Source organism: Mytilus californianus, unplaced genomic scaffold (assembly GCF_021869535.1).
Source record: "Mytilus californianus isolate M0D057914Y unplaced genomic scaffold, xbMytCali1.0.p SCAF_4, whole genome shotgun sequence".
NCBI lineage: Eukaryota > Metazoa > Mollusca > Bivalvia > Mytilida > Mytilidae > Mytilus > Mytilus californianus.
In genome coordinates, this window is record NW_026262690.1 from 65,780,492 (window position 1) to 65,800,244 (window position 19,753).

The 19,753-nt window shown below is 32.9% G+C and overlaps 1 long non-coding RNA gene across 1 annotated transcript; it reads left to right on the forward strand.

Moving 5' to 3' along the window:
- Positions 1 to 1,887: 1,887 nt before the first annotated feature.
- Positions 1,888 to 12,837, forward strand: LOC127738363 (uncharacterized). The gene is made up of 3 exons (XR_008000023.1): positions 1,888 to 2,035; positions 10,743 to 10,828; positions 12,197 to 12,837. It is a non-coding gene; the product is annotated as an uncharacterized LOC127738363 (long non-coding RNA).
- Positions 12,838 to 19,753: the final 6,916 nt, after the last annotated feature.

The following is a 19,753-nucleotide window of genomic DNA, read 5'->3' on the forward strand; positions in this document are numbered from 1 at the left end:
CTTTAATTACCTGTAATCAGCCATGCAACAAATCCGTTGACTGACCATGTCATTACAGTTTAATTTTTTTTTCCTTAGATCGAAACGGAATATTTATTTTAACTTTAAAATTTAAAACTTTAAAAAGTATACTTTGACATAATTATGAAGTAAAAGAATTTAACAATTTAATAATTGGATTTTTCTAAAGATTAAGATACAATTATTATATTTATTATTCTAGGACTGACAGATATATCACAGGCACTTGTCTCAGATTTTTTCCCCTATATACCTTAATTAAAGTATATAGATTATTTTTTTCTGAGACAAGTGCCTGTGAGATATATACATGCATAAGTCCCAGACATATATACTTGTAAATCAAAATGATTTACATAATTACTGGGAAATAATATAATGTTTCAGTTTTGTTGATGTCACAAATACACATGAATTATTTGATGATGCATGCTGGAATTTCTTATCTAAATGCATGACCGTGACTACAGACATATATCCATTTACAGATTCTATAATTTCTTGAGAAAAAAAATCAGGAGGGAAGTCAGAGGGAAGTGAAACAAACATTTTAAGCTTTTATTAAACATTGTTGGGAAAACAATAAAATACGACACTGAGTTTTGAAAAAAAAAGTTTATGATTGGTCTTGATTTTTTTTTAACAAAGATAGAAACAATTTTTTGTCCCAAGAAAAAAAACCAATGCCCCCTTTTTAGCCACACCGACACACGCCGATGAATGGAGAATTCCAAGTAGGGTCACAAGGTCACATTTTAAAACTTTTTCAGTCGCCCAGTCTCAAAAAGCAATTTTGACTGGCTTTGTTTTTAGTCGAATTATATTTTTGCAGGTCAGGTTGCAAAGTGGCAGGTCGGATTTGACCATGTTGACAACGGTCCTAAAAATATCCGAAAAAACGTTGAATCAAACGATATGAACCTACACAGTTTTAATTATAAGACTGACACACACCATGCAGTGTGCTAACTGTGCTGGGTGAGGTGCTGTAACTTGATATACATGTATCATTAAGTTACAGTACTGTTAGGATTTGCCTGCCTTTTTACAGGGACTTTCTATACTAACTGTTAGTATAGACTGACCCTGGCTTGAAAGTATGGTTCTCTGCTCAGCAACGGTCGCGTGATTGTAGCAGTAAAATACATCAGGCGGAGGGTGGGGAGGGGGAGGGGGCACTTCAATACTTAATTGATAGGGTGTCGCTTGGGTTCTGTTACCCCACTCTTTTCATATAATTTAGATCTTAAAAATGTATACCTTTTCATATATTGCGTCGGTAAAATTGTAACCTTTTCCCATATTGGTTGGGTTTCGTGGGGTGTGTTGGAAAAGTGGAATATTTAAGGCTAAGATTCTGTGTGTAATGTTTACTCACGGCGAGACTTTAGGCTGTGAAAAAATGACAGGGCTTTGCATATACAAGTACATTTACAAGTAATTGGAACTTTATCGACCTTATCATATATTTCTGACAGTTTTCCCTACCTATTCCCATATTTTCAAGCTGGAAAAAGTGACCTATTCCAGCGGCACGTCCTATCACCTTGTATATAGGAAGTGCCCCCCCCCCCCCCCCCGCGCGCGAGTAATATACGCAAATGTATATGAGTTAATACATTAATTCAGGAGCACATTCTGTCTTTAACGTAAATAACTTCGAGATTAATATGTAAGTTTACTTTGCTTATCGATGTTCCTGAAATTCAGATTTATATTTATTTGTGAGACCCCCGTCACTATTTATATTCACTCAAGAGTCACTCAAAGAAAGGGGTTCTCCGTTACTGGGAAAATCTTATCTGATTTAGGATCAATTTATTGGTTACACTCCCCTACCACCAGTGATTCTTTGTCGTACATGTAAGCTGACATTTTGAAAAAGGTATACTGTTGACTATCAATTTGCATGATTAGTTACAGATGTCGACTCGGACTACTGCAAAAGACAATAATTCAGTTCACTGATTTAGATTGAATAGTGGTTCGGTTAATTCTCCTTTTCCCCAAACAAGTAAGAATAAGGTTACATCTTTAGGTAGTCAAAATAATTATGACGTCTTGCAAGACTATTTTAATTTTTTTTCTGTCTATCTATCTTCATATTTCCGCACTCAGTCACAACTTTGACTATTATGTGGCCAGAAAAAAGTTAAAATAGCCTTGCAAGACGTCATAAATTTTTGGACTAATCTTTTGGTGTAATACCACCATTGATTTTCCCCTATTAGTCTTTGTTAAATTTGCACTTTTCAAAAAATTGTGCAGAATTTATCTTTGTTTCAAATAAAGAAATACTTGGCATGAGTAAAGTTTGATCCTGTCCAGTACTATAGAAAAAATTTCACATAACATTTCATTGCATATAAGAAAATAACCATCACTGGAAGTTAACCAATCAAATTTTCCCCCTTTTTTAACCTGTGTACAAGCTTTAGTAACCATGTAACCTCAAGTTTCCAAAATATTCTATAGAAACCCCAAATAAAAAAATAATGGTGCTTTGAAATACCCAAGATATATGTTTATGACCCAGAAATGTTTTACTGCAATGAAATGTAGGATCAATTACCTACAACTGTCAAATTCAAGGGAATATTTTTTTTCGACCTATTTTCGTATGCAACCGGATGTGACGTACTATGATTTGGTGGTATTACACCTAAAGAAGACTTTTTTGTTAAATAAATTGAATGGGACTTTTTTCCTTTGTAATACTGGTTATTTCTAGCATTCCTGTCAAGTTTTGTCATAATCAGTTCAATAGTTTGAGAAAAATCTAGTATAATGTAAGACGACATCTACAGCGATTCGAGCTAAATTTCTAATAATCCAAACCAAGCCGCATCATGATAGAATATAGTGTGGACCAATAAATGATCAAATATTTATCTCATCTGCCTACAAACAGTTGAATATGATACAAAAGATGACTTCAGGATGATAAATACTACTAATGGACCTCTTTGTCTTCCTTATAAGGTCTCTTTTGGTCCATTTATACCTCTCATTTCCTCAGAATTTCTACTTTATAGGCCAATAAATAAAAATTTTGGGGTAACTTTCACTCATTTATGATAGAAATGTTATAATAAATGATTAAATGAAGTTTTCAAGCTGAATGAACTATCCGTACAAAAGTTTACTGTCTCCAAGGAGGTTTCAATAAGTCCTTACGTAAAACTTAAATTTACGCCGCGTTCCAGAGAGGGACATACAAAGCTTCTCTTTTGGTGAATAATTTGTTGTTACTGCTTTAAAAATAATTTCATTTACTTAAAACTATATATTTATTAAAGTATTTCTTAGGAAAAATTTTCTAGTATAGCAGAATATAAGAAAAAAGGAGAAAAAGCTCCCCAAAACTCTAAGTATGGCTTATTCTGTCAACTAATATTCATGGTAAAGTCCTATTTCAAGGAAATTTTCTCATAAAATGTGTTTTGGAGACTCAATCCACTCAGAATATTTCATTATTAGTAATATTTCACTTAAATAGCAAGAAATTTTAACACATGAGAGTACTCACAAGGTCAAAGGTGCATGTACAGCTTCCCATATTAGGTGTAATACCACCATTGATTTTCCCCTATTAGTCTTTGTTAAATTTGCACTTTTCAAAAAATTGTGCAGAATTTATCTTTGTTTCAAATAAAGAAATACTTGGCATGAGTAAAGTTTGATCCTGTCCAGTACTATAGAAAAAATTTCACATAACATTTCATTGCATATAAGAAAATAACCATCACTGGAAGTTAACCAATCAAATTTTCCCCCTTTTTTAACCTGTGTACAAGCTTTAGTAACCATGTAACCTCAAGTTTCCAAAATATTCTATAGAAACCCCAAATAAAAAAATAATGGTGCTTTGAAATACCCAAGATATATGTTTATGACCCAGAAATGTTTTACTGCAATGAAATGTAGGATCAATTACCTACAACTGTCAAATTCAAGGGAATATTTTTTTTCGACCTATTTTCGTATGCAACCGGATGTGACGTACTATGATTTGGTGGTATTACACCTTTTGGCAAATATGGTCGTACAACAGGGGTTTAATTGTTACAATTTGCCGGATTTTCTATCCTTACGAACCCTGAAAAACTAACCAGGCCCGGTGATGAAAAATCTGTCTCCACTTTTTATCCCACCAGAAAATCAAAAGGTTGTCTCCTTATGGAGCTTCCATTTGATTTTTAGGGGGGGGGGGGGGGGGGAAGCTAGGATGAAATTTGTAAAAAAAGCAGGACAGGAGTTTTGAGTAGAAAAAACAGGCAGGATGAGCAACATGGCAAAAAAAAAAAAGGCAGGATGACAATTTATGTAAAAAAAAAGTCAGGATAAACTAATAAAAAAAAAAGGCAGGATCGAATAGAGTTAAAAATATAAAGGCAGGACAGAGATTACAACTTAAAAAAAAAAAAAAGGCAGGACAACATTTTTCATCCTACCCCCCCCCCCCCCCCCCCCCCCCCCCCCATAAAAATCAAATGGTAACTCCCTTACACCTACATGACAAAAACATATACAAATATGGTATCATTGGACATTGCCAATGTGACGGCTCTTCAACAGAAACTAAAGACGTAGAAGTTAACAACTATATAGGTCACCGTAGGCTCTTCAACAGAAACTAAAGACAGAATTTAACAACTATATAGGTCACCGTACAGATTTCAACAATGGGCTAAAAAGCCAAACTGCGTAATAAGCTACAAAAGGCCAAAATAGATAGACGATATCTGACAAGGGTAGAAATGATCAGAATGTTGAAAAATAAAATCTACTGTCTATTTTAAATGGCATCAAAACTGGCAGCTGACTCATAGGAGTTGTTGCCTTAAATACAGATTTTTACCTTTTTATTTTCTTCATATTTCTTGAATTTGCCTTTTTATCTCTAAAACTGTAATATTTAAAGAGAAACTTACATTTGTAAATCTTATTAAAAAGTTATTGCTTTTCAATGATGATTTTGATCCAGTTTTTGCAAAAACTTGGAAACTTTAAATCTTGGGTAAACTCCTTATATTATACTGCCTGGTCTCGTGGTAGCATGTTAACCTCAAGTGCAGAAGGTTGTTTATTTTGAACCCAACAGGGTAAAACCAAAGACTTTAAAGTTGGTATTTGCTGCTTCTCCCCTAAGCACGCAGTATTATTAAGGAGTAAGAGCAAATACTGGTTTGTTCAGAGTCAGAATTATGTGTCAAGGTAAGGTGACATGTCTCTCTGAGAACTAGTGTAAGAGATAAATTAGTCCTTGTAAAAATTGTCTGGTCAGACAAATATAACTAGTATAAAAAGTCCATGGAAGCAGAATTTACTAGTATATTTAGTCTGATGTCAGTAATTTATGTCCCCAGACTAATTTTCCTAGTCCAAGACATCACTATTCCTAGGTAAAAATGTCCAGTTTTTATACGGCCGCAAAAAATTTTTGCGGTCGTATATTGGTATGACATTGGCGTCTTCGTCCGAAGACGCATTGGTTTTCGCACAATAACTTTAGTTTAAGTGAATGGATCTATATGAAATTTTACCATAAGGTTCAATACCACAAAAGGAAGGTTCAGAATTTTTGGGGTTATGGTACCAACAGTTAAGGAATTAGGGGCCAAAAAGGGGCCAAAAATAAGCATTTTGTAACTTCCAGACAATAACTTGTGTTTTAGTGTATGGATCTCTCTGACATTGTACCACAAGGTTCCATATCACAAAGGGAATGCTGGGATTGATTTTGGGGGTAATTGCCTCAAAATTTTAGGAATTAGGGGCCAAAAAAGGGGCAAAAGCAAACATTTTTATACGACCGCAAAAATTGAAAATTTTTTGGTCGTATATTGGTATGACGTTGGCGTCGTCGTCAGCGTCGTCGTCGTCGTCGTCGTCGTCGTCTGGCGTCGTCCGGCGTCGTCCGAAGACACATTGGTTTTCGCACTCTAACTTTAGTTTAAGTGAATGGATCTCCATGAAATTTTACCATAAGGTTCAATACCACGAAAGGAAGGTTGGGATTGATTTTGGGGGTTATGGTACCAACAGTTAAGGAATTAGGGGCCAAAAAGGGGCCAAAAATAAGCATTTTTGTAATTCCAGACAATAACTTGTGTGTAAGTGTATGGATCTCTCTGACATTGTACCACAAGGTTCCATATCACAAAGGGAAGGCTGTAATTGATTTTGGGGGTAATTGCCTCAAAATTTTAGGAATTAGGGGCCAAAAAAGGGGCAAAAAACAAGCATTTTTCTAGTTTCATGACAATAACTTGTGTGTAAGTGTTTGGATATTTCTGAAATTGTACTACAAGGTTCCATATCACAAAGGGAAAGCTGGAATTGAGTTTGGGGGTAATTGCCTGAAACGTTTAGGAATTGGGGGCCAAAAAGGGGCCATAAATAAGCATTTTTCTAGTTTCCAGACAATAACTTGTGTTCAAGTGTATGGATCTCTCTGAAATTGTACTGCAACGTACCATACCACAAAGGGAAGGCTGGGATTGAGTTTGGGTGTGATGAATCATAAGGGGGTTCAAAAAATTTGGGGGGGGGGGGATTTTTTTTTTTTCTTTTTTTTTCTTTTTTCCTTTTTTTTTTCTTTTAAAATTTTCCATTTTAAGTTGGTTATTTCTGATTAATATTTAAAAGCAAATAATAATGATATGGTAGGAGTTACACACCAAACAGGATGTGTAAATTATTATATAATAAGTATTGTGCAATAGCAAGAAATTTTCAATTGCACAGTATTGCACAATAGCAAGAAATCTTCAATTGCACAGTATTGCGCAATAGCAAGAAATCTTCAATTGCACAGTATTGCGCAATAGCAAGAAATATCCAATAGCACAATATTGCGCAATAGCAAGAAATTGTCAATTGTACAGTATTGCACAATAGCAAGAAATATTCAATTGCACAGTATTGTGCAAAAGAAGATACTTCGTATAAATTGCTTATTTCTTGATCAATTTCAATGGGGTTTTATTCTTGAATTCTTGGGGTTCTTTAATATGCTGAATCTAACCGTGTATTAAGTTTTTGGATTTTGGGCCCCGTTTTTAAATTGGTCTACATTAAGGTCAAAAGGGTCCAAAATTAAACTTAGTTTGATTTTAACAAAAATTGAATTATTGGGGTTCTTTGATATGCCGAATCTAACCGTGTATTTAGATTCTTGATTATGGGCCCAGTTTTCAAGTTGGTCCAAATCGGGGTCCAAAATTAAACTTTGTTTGATTTCAACAAAAATTGATATATGGGGTTCTTTGATATGCTGAATCTAACCATGTATTTAGATTTTTGATTTTTGGGCCCCGTTATCAACTTTGTCCACATTGAGGTCAAAAGGGTCCAAAATTAAACTTTGTTTGATTTCATCAAAAATTGAATTCTTGGGGTTCTTTGATATGCTGAATCTAACCATGTATTTAGATATTTTACTTGTGGACCCGCTATCAAATTGGTTCATATTGAGGTCAAAAGGGTCCAAAATTAAACTTTGTTTGATTTCATCAAAAATTGAATTATTGGGGTTCTTTGATATGCCAAATCTAACCGTGTATTTAGATTTTTAATTTTGGGTCCCGTTTTTAAATTGGTCTACATTAAGGTCCAAAGGGTCCAAAATTAAACTTAGTTTGATTTTAACAAAAATTGAATTCTTGGGGTTCTTTGATATGCTGAATCTAAACATGTGTTTAGAATTTTGATTATGGGCCCAGTTTTCAAGTTGGTCCAAGTTGGGGTCCAAAATTAAACTTTGTTTGATTTCAACAAAAATTGAATATATGGGGTTCTTTGATATGCTGAATCTAAACATGTACTTAGATTTTAGATTTTTGGCCCAGTTTTCAAGTTGGTCCAAATTGGGGTCCAAAATTAAACTTTGTTTGATTTCAACAAAAATTGAATATATGGGGTTCTTTGATATGCTGAATCTTACCATGTATTTAGATTTTTTATTTGTGGGCCCGCTATCAAATTGGTTCATATTGAGGTCAAAAGGGTCCAAAATTAAACTTTGTTTGATTTCATCAAAAATTGAATTATTGGGGTTCTTTGATATGCCAAATCTAACCGTGTATTTAGATTTTTAATTTTGGGTCCCGTTTTTTAAATTGGTCTACATTAAGGTCCAAAGGGTCCAAAATTAAACTTAGTTTGATTTTAACAAAAATTGAATTTTTGGGGTTCTTTGATATGCTGAATCTAAACATGTGTTTAGATTTTTGATTATGGGACCAGTTTTCAAGTTGGTCCAAGTTGGGGTCCATAATTAAACTTTGTTTGATTTCAACAAAAATTGAATATATGGGGTTCTTTGATATGCTGAATCTAAATATGTATTTAGATTTTTGATTTTTGGCCCAGTTTTCAAGTTGGTCCAAATTGGGGTCCAAAATTAAACTTTGTTTGATTTCAACAAAAATTGAATATATGGGGTTCTTTGATATGCTGAATCTTACCATGTATTTAGATTTTTTATTTTGTAGGCCCGCTATCAAATTGGTTCATATTGTGGTCAAAAGGGTCCAAAATTAAACTTAGTTTGATTTTAATAAAAATTGAATTCTTGGGGTACTTTGATATGCTGAATCTAAACATGTGTTTAGATTTTTGATTATGGGACCAGTTTTCAAGTTTGTCCAAGTTGGGGTACAAAATTAAACTTTGTTTGATTTCAACAAAAATTGAATATATGGGGTTCTTTGATATGCTGAATCTAACCATGTATTTTGATTTTGGACATTGGACCATAATAGGTAAATTAAAAAAATTGAAGTTCTTAGACCACATTCTTTCTGTGTCAGAAACCTATGCTGTGTCAAATATTTAATCACAATCCAAATTCAGAGCTGTATCAAGCTTGAATGTTGTGTCCATACTTGCCCCAACTGTTCAGGGTTCGACCTCTGCGGTCGTATCAAGCTGCGCCCAGCGAAGCATTTTATTCTAGTTTCATGACAATTACTTGTGTGTAAGTGTATGGATCTTTCTGAAATTGTACTACCGTACAAGGTTCCATATCACAAAGGGAAAGCTGGAATTGAGATTGGGGGTAATTTCCCAAAACGTTTAGGAATAAGGGGCCAAAAAGGGGCTAAAAATAAGCATTTTTCTAGTTTCCAGACAATAACTTGTGTTCAAGTATATGGATCTCTCTGAAATTGTACTGCAAGGTACCATACCACAAAGGGAAGGCTGGGATTGATTTTGGGGGTAACTGCCTTAAAATATTAGGAATTAGGGGCCAAAAAGGGGCAAAAAACAAGCCTTTTTCTAGTTTCAGGACAATAACTTGTGTGTAAGTGTATGAATCTTTATGAAATTGTACTACAAGGTTCCATATCTCAAAGGGAAAGCTGGGTTTGAGTTTGGGGGTAATTGCCCTAAACGTTTAGGAATTTGGGGCAAAAAAGGGGCAAAAAAACAAGCATTTTTCTAGTTTCCAGACAATAACTTGTGTTCAAGTGTATGGATCTTTCTGAAATTGTTTTGCAAGGTACCATACTACCTTTTGGTCCCGTTTTCAAATTGGTCTACATTAAGGTCCAAAGGGTTCAAAATTAAACGTAGTTTGATTTTAACAAAAATTGAATTCTTGGGGTTCTTTAATATGCTGAATCTAACCGTGTATGTATTTAGATTTTGGATATTGGACCATAATAGGTAAATTAAAAAATTTTAAGTTCTTAGACCACATTCATTCTGTGTCAGAAACCTATGCTGTGTCAAATATTTAATCACAATCCAAATTCAGAGCTGTATCAAGCTTGAATGTTGTGTCCATACTTGCCCCAACTGTTCAGGGTTCTAACTCTGCGGTCGTATCAAGCTGCACCCAGCGGAGCATTTTATTCTAATACTGTATGCAACATGTCAAGTATATTTGGTGTATGAAAATTTTTAAGGATGTACATGTTAGTCTGGCATGTTTTATTCGACCTTGACCTCATTTTTATGGTTCATTGCTCAATGTTATTTTTTTGTTTTTTGGTCAGTTTTTCTATCTTCTTATTTTCAAATTAGCAATAGGTCAACTATATTTGGTGTATGGAATGATAGTAAGGTGCATATCATGATATGTTTGACTGAGAAGTTTCGTCTTACCTTGACTTTATTTTCATAGTACATTGGACAATGTTTAGTTTTTGTGGTTTGGTCTATTTTTCGGATACTGTAAGCAATAAGGCCCCTATATTTGGTGAATGGAATGATTGTAAGATGCACATGTCTGTCTGGCATGTTTTATATGACCTTGACCTCATTTTCATGGTTCATTGGTCAATGAAAAGTTTGCATTGTTTTGTCAGTTTATCATATGCTTTAAGCAACAGGTAAATTATATTTGGCGGATGTAACGATTGTAAGGTGTGCATGTCTGTCTGGCAGATTTATATAACCATGACCGTATTTTATGGTTCTTTGGTCAATGCTAAGTTTTCTTGGTTTTTTCTTTTTATCAGATATTATAAGCATATGTCTACTTGTAAGTGTATGGAATGACTGCAAGGTGTCATATAAAAATAAGAAGTTGTCTGTCTGCCAAGGTTAATATTACTGTGACCTCATTTTCATAGAATATTGATAATATTAAACAAAAAAAATGATGAGCATGACAAGATATACAAATGATCCAAAATTGTCAGTTGCCTACTAATTATGTAATAGTAGTTATTGTCATTAAATGATAATGTTTACCCTTTTATGTGTAGGGCAAGAACATTAAAGATAAAGGGAAACTATAAACAAAAGAGATTATCAACAAAAATAGATTTCAGACGTCAACAAAGCCTAAATGGTAAGTCCACTTCTATAAAAGTTATTGCCCTTGAATAATGATTATTATGAAAATAAGATGTGGTATGGTAAATGAGAAAACTATCCACCAGAGTTCAATTAAGTGGATGAAAGCAATGCAATTACTTATTAGAGGCCAATGATGACCTGTAAATAATGAGAAAACCCATAACCTATACATGATATAGTCATCTATAAAAGACACCACAAACAAAATTTGGAACAAAACATCAATTCAAACTTCAAATATACCAGACTAATTCATAAAAATGAACAAGTTATGAAAAAACAAATATGACGGACGTGAACCAACATCAACCACTGAACTATGTACAGGCTCCTGATTTCGGACAGGCAAAATATGGCAGGGTTGATATGAAAATAAGAAGCGGTATGATTGCCATTGAGACTTTTCTCCAATAAGGATAAAATGACATGAAATTTAACAAAATTAGTTCACTGTACAGCCTTCGACAATGAGCAAACCCTATACTGCATAGTAATCTATAAAAGGCCATGAAATTCAAAAAAACAAATGTAAAACAATTCAAAAAGGGCATGGCGTCATTTAAAAAGGGCATAATGTCTATCCATACTAAACATGCTTGGGGGATACACCACAAAGGCGAAAGCTAAGTGCCTGATTTTTGCACAAAACAATAAACAAAAAACAAATATGATATATAGCAACAATTGACAACCACTGAATAATAGACCCCTGACTTGGGACAGACACTTACAAAATGTGTCATGGTTTAACATGTTTGCTGGCACCAAATCCCCCTCTAATTAAGGACAGTGGTGTAAGTGTCAGTTGAATATAAAAACTATAAAATCAGTTGAAAAGGGCTTTTTTCTGCTCTTGGGTCAGGTTATTTTTATACATTCCCGTTTTCATTCTCAATTTTATTAACTCATTAGAATGCAACAAAGCAGAAAAACAGCTACCAAAAACACAGACCGGATGTGGCTGGACATTTATTCTTTCCCTGTAACAAAAAAGACTCAACATACAGATCTATTAGTACTCACAGTTACTGACAGCTAATTCATAGCAAATATCAACTAATAAAATAAACATTTTGTGAGCACCCATCCCACCCCTAACCTAGGACAGTGGTTTTAATAACAGCACAACCTTTGAACAAACTGTAAAAATTTGTTGCAATTGGGTTAACTCAAAAGACTGCAACAAGGCACAAAAGCAACTAATATGAAAACCATAGACACAAAGCACTGAAATAAGAGTACTTACAATTTTAAATATTCAAATGAAAGTTTTATCAAAATGTACATAAACATGATAAAGAAGCCATTTTATTGCTGTATTTCTCTTCATTTATAATTTTTGAGTTTTGTGTATTTGTAGGTCAGACATCTTGGTTTTCATGATCATCATTCAACAGGTCAATACTGAACAGAAAACTTAAAGTTGATATTTTTCTATATAGTGTGACTTTTTTATTAATTTGAAATGGAATGTGTTTTTTTCCTACATAAGAAAGAGGAAATTTCAACATAATGACTATAAACAAAAAGGAGTCATATTATCATGATCATAGATGCACAAGAACTAAATCATGTAAATGCAACAACGTAATTATCAATTGAAAGAAGGGAGGAATGAAAAAATATATTAGTAATTTGTTGTCCAAATGAACTTGCTTTGTCCACTCATTTAAATCACTCCATCCAATAAAGATGTACGGAGGAGGATTTTTGAAGAACAGATTGCAAAAATGTTTTGTCTAAGAATTGTAGGAATATTCTAGTGGATGAAATAATTTATTTACTTGACTCTTATGTAGTGGACTGAATAATTGTACATAGCAAGCTGAAACAAGAAAACTAAAACTTAACAGGAAAAGTGTTAATTTTATAAATTTGCAAATATAAACGTAATATTATGAACACCACAAAGGTATAAGATTCAAATTGTTTGCATATTCATGTATTGCAATGGAACTATAACAAAGAAAACTTTACCTCATTAAAAGAGTAAACTATTAACTGTGCTTTGTCAATTTATTCAGTCAGAATATGAAATATTTTTTTCAGTTCTATTTTTCATAATAAAACAAACAAGACAAAGATTTCAAATCAATATTTTTTTCTTTTATTAAGACATGTCATCATTTTATTTCAGTTAAAGGATTTGATTTTTTTAACTTTAAATATTATTATACTTTCCAAAATAATAATAATCTTTATTGTCATATAAACAAATTAAAAACATGTTTGTGACAAAATGAAAAAACCCAAAATACACTAATATTTATATTATAAACTTTTTACTACCAAACAGAATTCATTGTAACATACACATTACTGTATATTAATAATTTGAATTCCATAGGATTTTATTTTGTCCCATGGGATATTAAAAATCCCATGGGATAATTATAGTCCCATGGGATTTTTTTGGTCCCATGGGACAACAAATATCCCATGGGAGTACAATTATCCCATGGGACCCAAAAAAATCCTATGGGATTTAACCAAAATCCCATGGGATAATGGTATATCCCATGGGATTTGCCGTATCCCATGGGATATTGAAAATCCCATGTTTTTCTAAATCAAATTACAAAATATATATAATAATAACAGCAGAAAAGCAATGAAATTATTGAATCCCATGTAATTCTGCACATTTTGGTTATATACACGACACTGTAGGTGTAAGGAGAGGCGGCAGTGGATTTGCAAATGAGTGTTTTGCAAATTAAAAGTGTCCAGTGTTATAACATGGTATTCAGAATTAAGAGTATAGCTAATCCTGATTGGTTGATATGTGCGCCCGTTATTTTTTGTTATTAGAGACTTCGTGCATTCTGCATTATACCAAAGGCCAAATAAATTATTTTCCTTAGCCCTAACGGAACTGAGATGTCTTTTAAACGCTAGGATGAGACACGTATTTTTATGTGCAAAATTGATAGGCATGGGAGATAAGTACAAATTACGCTAAGAAAAGCAACGCGAACCTATATTTTTTGGACCAAAAAATACTGTCCTAATAACTTTTCTTTAATTCTAGCAAGGTTTCGTTTAAAAAATCAACTTTCTAAAGTCTGTATCTCGAAAAAGGCTATCATTGTCGCCTATGGGGAAATTAATTGTTTATTTCAACCTATACAGCGTCGACATTTCTTTATCATAGTGCTCAAAAAGTGTCAAAAACAGTAATTTTACTTGATATTTGATGTGAAACCGTATTTTTTGGTGACAAATGAATTATTGATTAACTAGTTTTTAAGCTATAGTCTGTTTCATATTTGTATTGCGTTTTACCTTAGAAACAAGGGTGGGTTCGACTTTTGACTTACTGTGGAGAGAATATGTCGTTTTCTGAACTTCTGCTGATTTGTTTGAAAAAAGCACGTACACGTCTAGAGTTTGGATATACAAATCGATTTTTAAACATGACAATCTCGATCCAAATGCTGTTATCGAAATTACCAAATTCAGTGAAAATGTACAGAAATGACCCCCATTGAACATTGAAATGTTCACTCGAATGGCAGACTATAAAAATTAGAATAGGCATGACATTTTGTAGTTAACGAATAGTTTTCGATGTTTAAACACAAATATTTACACATTTTTCATATTTTGAAATGCTATAGTCTGTTTCAAAAATGTACTTTTATACGAAAATGGTTTCATTTAAAACTGTTGTTCAAAATTCACCGTAGTAGTTACATATTGGATCGGTTTTGGTATCAATATAATCAGTACTTGATGACATATAAAGAATCATTGGAGAAAGTGGACATTATCTTCAGGCCCTTTTTAGCAGTACCGCATTTACTCAAAAAATCAGAAATTTTTTTTTCACATTTTTTGACTGGGGTCACCTCTGATAAAAAATTGTGAAAATTCAGAGAGTAATGCCAGAACGTTTTGAAGATGATTTTTGTGTGGCATATATATTTGTGCATCTAACGAACTATGAATTGCATGATTCTAGAAAGTATTAAATACCGTATAGGTTACAATACACCATTAGATTTTATGGGCGCAGCCATTTTATGAGCATAACATGGTATTCAGAATTAAGAGTATAGCTAATCCTGATTGGTTGATATGTGCGCCCGTTATTTTTTGTTATTAGAGACTTCGTGCATTCTGCATTATACCAAAGGCCAAATAAATTATTTTCCTTAGCCCTAACGGAACTGAGATGTCTTTTAAACGCTAGGATGAGACACGTATTTTTATGTGCAAAATTGATAGGCATGGGAGATAAGTACAAATTACGCTAAGAAAAGCAACGCGAACCTATATTTTTTGGACCAAAAAATACTGTCCTAATAACTTTTCTTTAATTCTAGCAAGGTTTCGTTTAAAAAATCAACTTTCTAAAGTCTGTATCTCGAAAAAGGCTATCATTGTCGCCTATGGGGAAATTAATTGTTTATTTCAACCTATACAGCGTCGACATTTCTTTATCATAGTGCTCAAAAAGTGTCAAAAACAGTAATTTTACTTGATATTTGATGTGAAACCGTATTTTTTTGTGACAAATGAATTATTGATTAACTAGTTTTTAAGCTATAGTCTGTTTCATATTTGTATTGCGTTTTACCTTAGAAACAAGGGTGGGTTCGACTTTTGACTTACTGTGGAGAGAATATGTCGTTTTCTGAACTTCTGCTGATTTGTTTGAAAAAAGCACGTACACGTCTAGAGTTTGGATATACAAATCGATTTTTAAACATGACAATCTCGATCCAAATGCTGTTATCGAAATTACCAAATTCAGTGAAAATGTACAGAAATGACCCCCATTGAACATTGAAATGTTCACTCGAATGGCAGACTATAAAAATTAGAATAGGCATGACATTTTGTAGTTAACGAATAGTTTTCGATGTTTAAACACAAATATTTACACATTTTTCATATTTTGAAATGCTATAGTCTGTTTCAAAAATGTACTTTTATACGAAAATGGTTTCATTTAAAACTGTTGTTCAAAATTCACCGTAGTAGTTACATATTGGATCGGTTTTGGTATCAATATAATCAGTACTTGATGACATATAAAGAATCATTGGAGAAAGTGGACATTATCTTCAGGCCCTTTTTAGCAGTACCGCATTTACTCAAAAAATCAGAAATTTTTTTTTCACATTTTTTGACTGGGGTCACCTCTGATAAAAAATTGTGAAAATTCAGAGAGTAATGCCAGAACGTTTTGAAGATGATTTTTGTGTGGCATATATATTTGTGCATCTAACGAACTATGAATTGCATGATTCTAGAAAGTATTAAATACCGTATAGGTTACAATACACCATTAGATTTTATGGGCGCAGCCATTTTATGAGCATAACATGGTATTCAGAATTAAGAGTATAGCTAATCCTGATTGGTTGATATGTGCGCCCGTTATTTTTTGTTATTAGAGACTTCGTGCATTCTGCATTATACCAAAGGCCAAATAAATTATTTTCCTTAGCCCTAACGGAACTGAGATGTCTTTTAAACGCTAGGATGAGACACGTATTTTTATGTGCAAAATTGATAGGCATGGGAGATAAGTACAAATTACGCTAAGAAAAGCAACGCGAACCTATATTTTTTGGACCAAAAAATACTGTCCTAATAACTTTTCTTTAATTCTAGCAAGGTTTCGTTTAAAAAATCAACTTTCTAAAGTCTGTATCTCGAAAAAGGCTATCATTGTCGCCTATGGGGAAATTAATTGTTTATTTCAACCTATACAGCGTCGACATTTCTTTATCATAGTGCTCAAAAAGTGTCAAAAACAGTAATTTTACTTGATATTTGATGTGAAACCGTATTTTTTTGTGACAAATGAATTATTGATTAACTAGTTTTTAAGCTATAGTCTGTTTCATATTTGTATTGCGTTTTACCTTAGAAACAAGGGTGGGTTCGACTTTTGACTTACTGTGGAGAGAATATGTCGTTTTCTGAACTTCTGCTGATTTGTTTGAAAAAAGCACGTACACGTCTAGAGTTTGGATATACAAATCGATTTTTAAACATGACAATCTCGATCCAAATGCTGTTATCGAAATTACCAAATTCAGTGAAAATGTACAGAAATGACCCCCATTGAACATTGAAATGTTCACTCGAATGGCAGACTATAAAAATTAGAATAGGCATGACATTTTGTAGTTAACGAATAGTTTTCGATGTTTAAACACAAATATTTACACATTTTTCATATTTTGAAATGCTATAGTCTGTTTCAAAAATGTACTTTTATACGAAAATGGTTTCATTTAAAACTGTTGTTCAAAATTCACCGTAGTAGTTACATATTGGATCGGTTTTGGTATCAATATAATCAGTACTTGATGACATATAAAGAATCATTGGAGAAAGTGGACATTATCTTCAGGCCCTTTTTAGCAGTACCGCATTTACTCAAAAAATCAGAAATTTTTTTTTCACATTTTTTGACTGGGGTCACCTCTGATAAAAAATTGTGAAAATTCAGAGAGTAATGCCAGAACGTTTTGAAGATGATTTTTGTGTGGCATATATATTTGTGCATCTAACGAACTATGAATTGCATGATTCTAGAAAGTATTAAATACCGTATAGGTTACAATACACCATTAGATTTTATGGGCGCAGCCATTTTATGAGCATAACATGGTATTCAGAATTAAGAGTATAGCTAATCCTGATTGGTTGATATGTGCGCCCGTTATTTTTTGTTATTAGAGACTTCGTGCATTCTGCATTATACCAAAGGCCAAATAAATTATTTTCCTTAGCCCTAACGGAACTGAGATGTCTTTTAAACGCTAGGATGAGACACGTATTTTTATGTGCAAAATTGATAGGCATGGGAGATAAGTACAAATTACGCTAAGAAAAGCAACGCGAACCTATATTTTTTGGACCAAAAAATACTGTCCTAATAACTTTTCTTTAATTCTAGCAAGGTTTCGTTTAAAAAATCAACTTTCTAAAGTCTGTATCTCGAAAAAGGCTATCATTGTCGCCTATGGGGAAATTAATTGTTTATTTCAACCTATACAGCGTCGACATTTCTTTATCATAGTGCTCAAAAAGTGTCAAAAACAGTAATTTTACTTGATATTTGATGTGAAACCGTATTTTTTTGTGACAAATGAATTATTGATTAACTAGTTTTTAAGCTATAGTCTGTTTCATATTTGTATTGCGTTTTACCTTAGAAACAAGGGTGGGTTCGACTTTTGACTTACTGTGGAGAGAATATGTCGTTTTCTGAACTTCTGCTGATTTGTTTGAAAAAAGCACGTACACGTCTAGAGTTTGGATATACAAATCGATTTTTAAACATGACAATCTCGATCCAAATGCTGTTATCGAAATTACCAAATTCAGTGAAAATGTACAGAAATGACCCCCATTGAACATTGAAATGTTCACTCGAATGGCAGACTATAAAAATTAGAATAGGCATGACATTTTGTAGTTAACGAATAGTTTTCGATGTTTAAACACAAATATTTACACATTTTTCATATTTTGAAATGCTATAGTCTGTTTCAAAAATGTACTTTTATACGAAAATGGTTTCATTTAAAACTGTTGTTCAAAATTCACCGTAGTAGTTACATATTGGATCGGTTTTGGTATCAATATAATCAGTACTTGATGACATATAAAGAATCATTGGAGAAAGTGGACATTATCTTCAGGCCCTTTTTAGCAGTACCGCATTTACTCAAAAAATCAGAAATTTTTTTTTCACATTTTTTGACTGGGGTCACCTCTGATAAAAAATTGTGAAAATTCAGAGAGTAATGCCAGAACGTTTTGAAGATGATTTTTGTGTGGCATATATATTTGTGCATCTAACGAACTATGAATTGCATGATTCTAGAAAGTATTAAATACCGTATAGGTTACAATACACCATTAGATTTTATGGGCGCAGCCATTTTATGAGCATAACATGGTATTCAGAATTAAGAGTATAGCTAATCCTGATTGGTTGATATGTGCGCCCGTTATTTTTTGTTATTAGAGACTTCGTGCATTCTGCATTATACCAAAGGCCAAATAAATTATTTTCCTTAGCCCTAACGGAACTGAGATGTCTTTTAAACGCTAGGATGAGACACGTATTTTTATGTGCAAAATTGATAGGCATGGGAGATAAGTACAAATTACGCTAAGAAAAGCAACGCGAACCTATATTTTTTGGACCAAAAAATACTGTCCTAATAACTTTTCTTTAATTCTAGCAAGGTTTCGTTTAAAAAATCAACTTTCTAAAGTCTGTATCTCGAAAAAGGCTATCATTGTCGCCTATGGGGAAATTAATTGTTTATTTCAACCTATACAGCGTCGACATTTCTTTATCATAGTGCTCAAAAAGTGTCAAAAACAGTAATTTTACTTGATATTTGATGTGAAACCGTATTTTTTGGTGACAAATGAATTATTGATTAACTAGTTTTTAAGCTATAGTCTGTTTCATATTTGTATTGCGTTTTACCTTAGAAACAAGGGTGGGTTCGACTTTTGACTTACTGTGGAGAGAATATGTCGTTTTCTGAACTTCTGCTGATTTGTTTGAAAAAAGCACGTACACGTCTAGAGTTTGGATATACAAATCGATTTTTAAACATGACAATCTCGATCCAAATGCTGTTATCGAAATTACCAAATTCAGTGAAAATGTACAGAAATGACCCCCATTGAACATTGAAATGTTCACTCGAATGGCAGACTATAAAAATTAGAATAGGCATGACATTTTGTAGTTAACGAATAGTTTTCGATGTTTAAACACAAATATTTACACATTTTTCATATTTTGAAATGCTATAGTCTGTTTCAAAAATGTACTTTTATACGAAAATGGTTTCATTTAAAACTGTTGTTCAAAATTCACCGTAGTAGTTACATATTGGATCGGTTTTGGTATCAATATAATCAG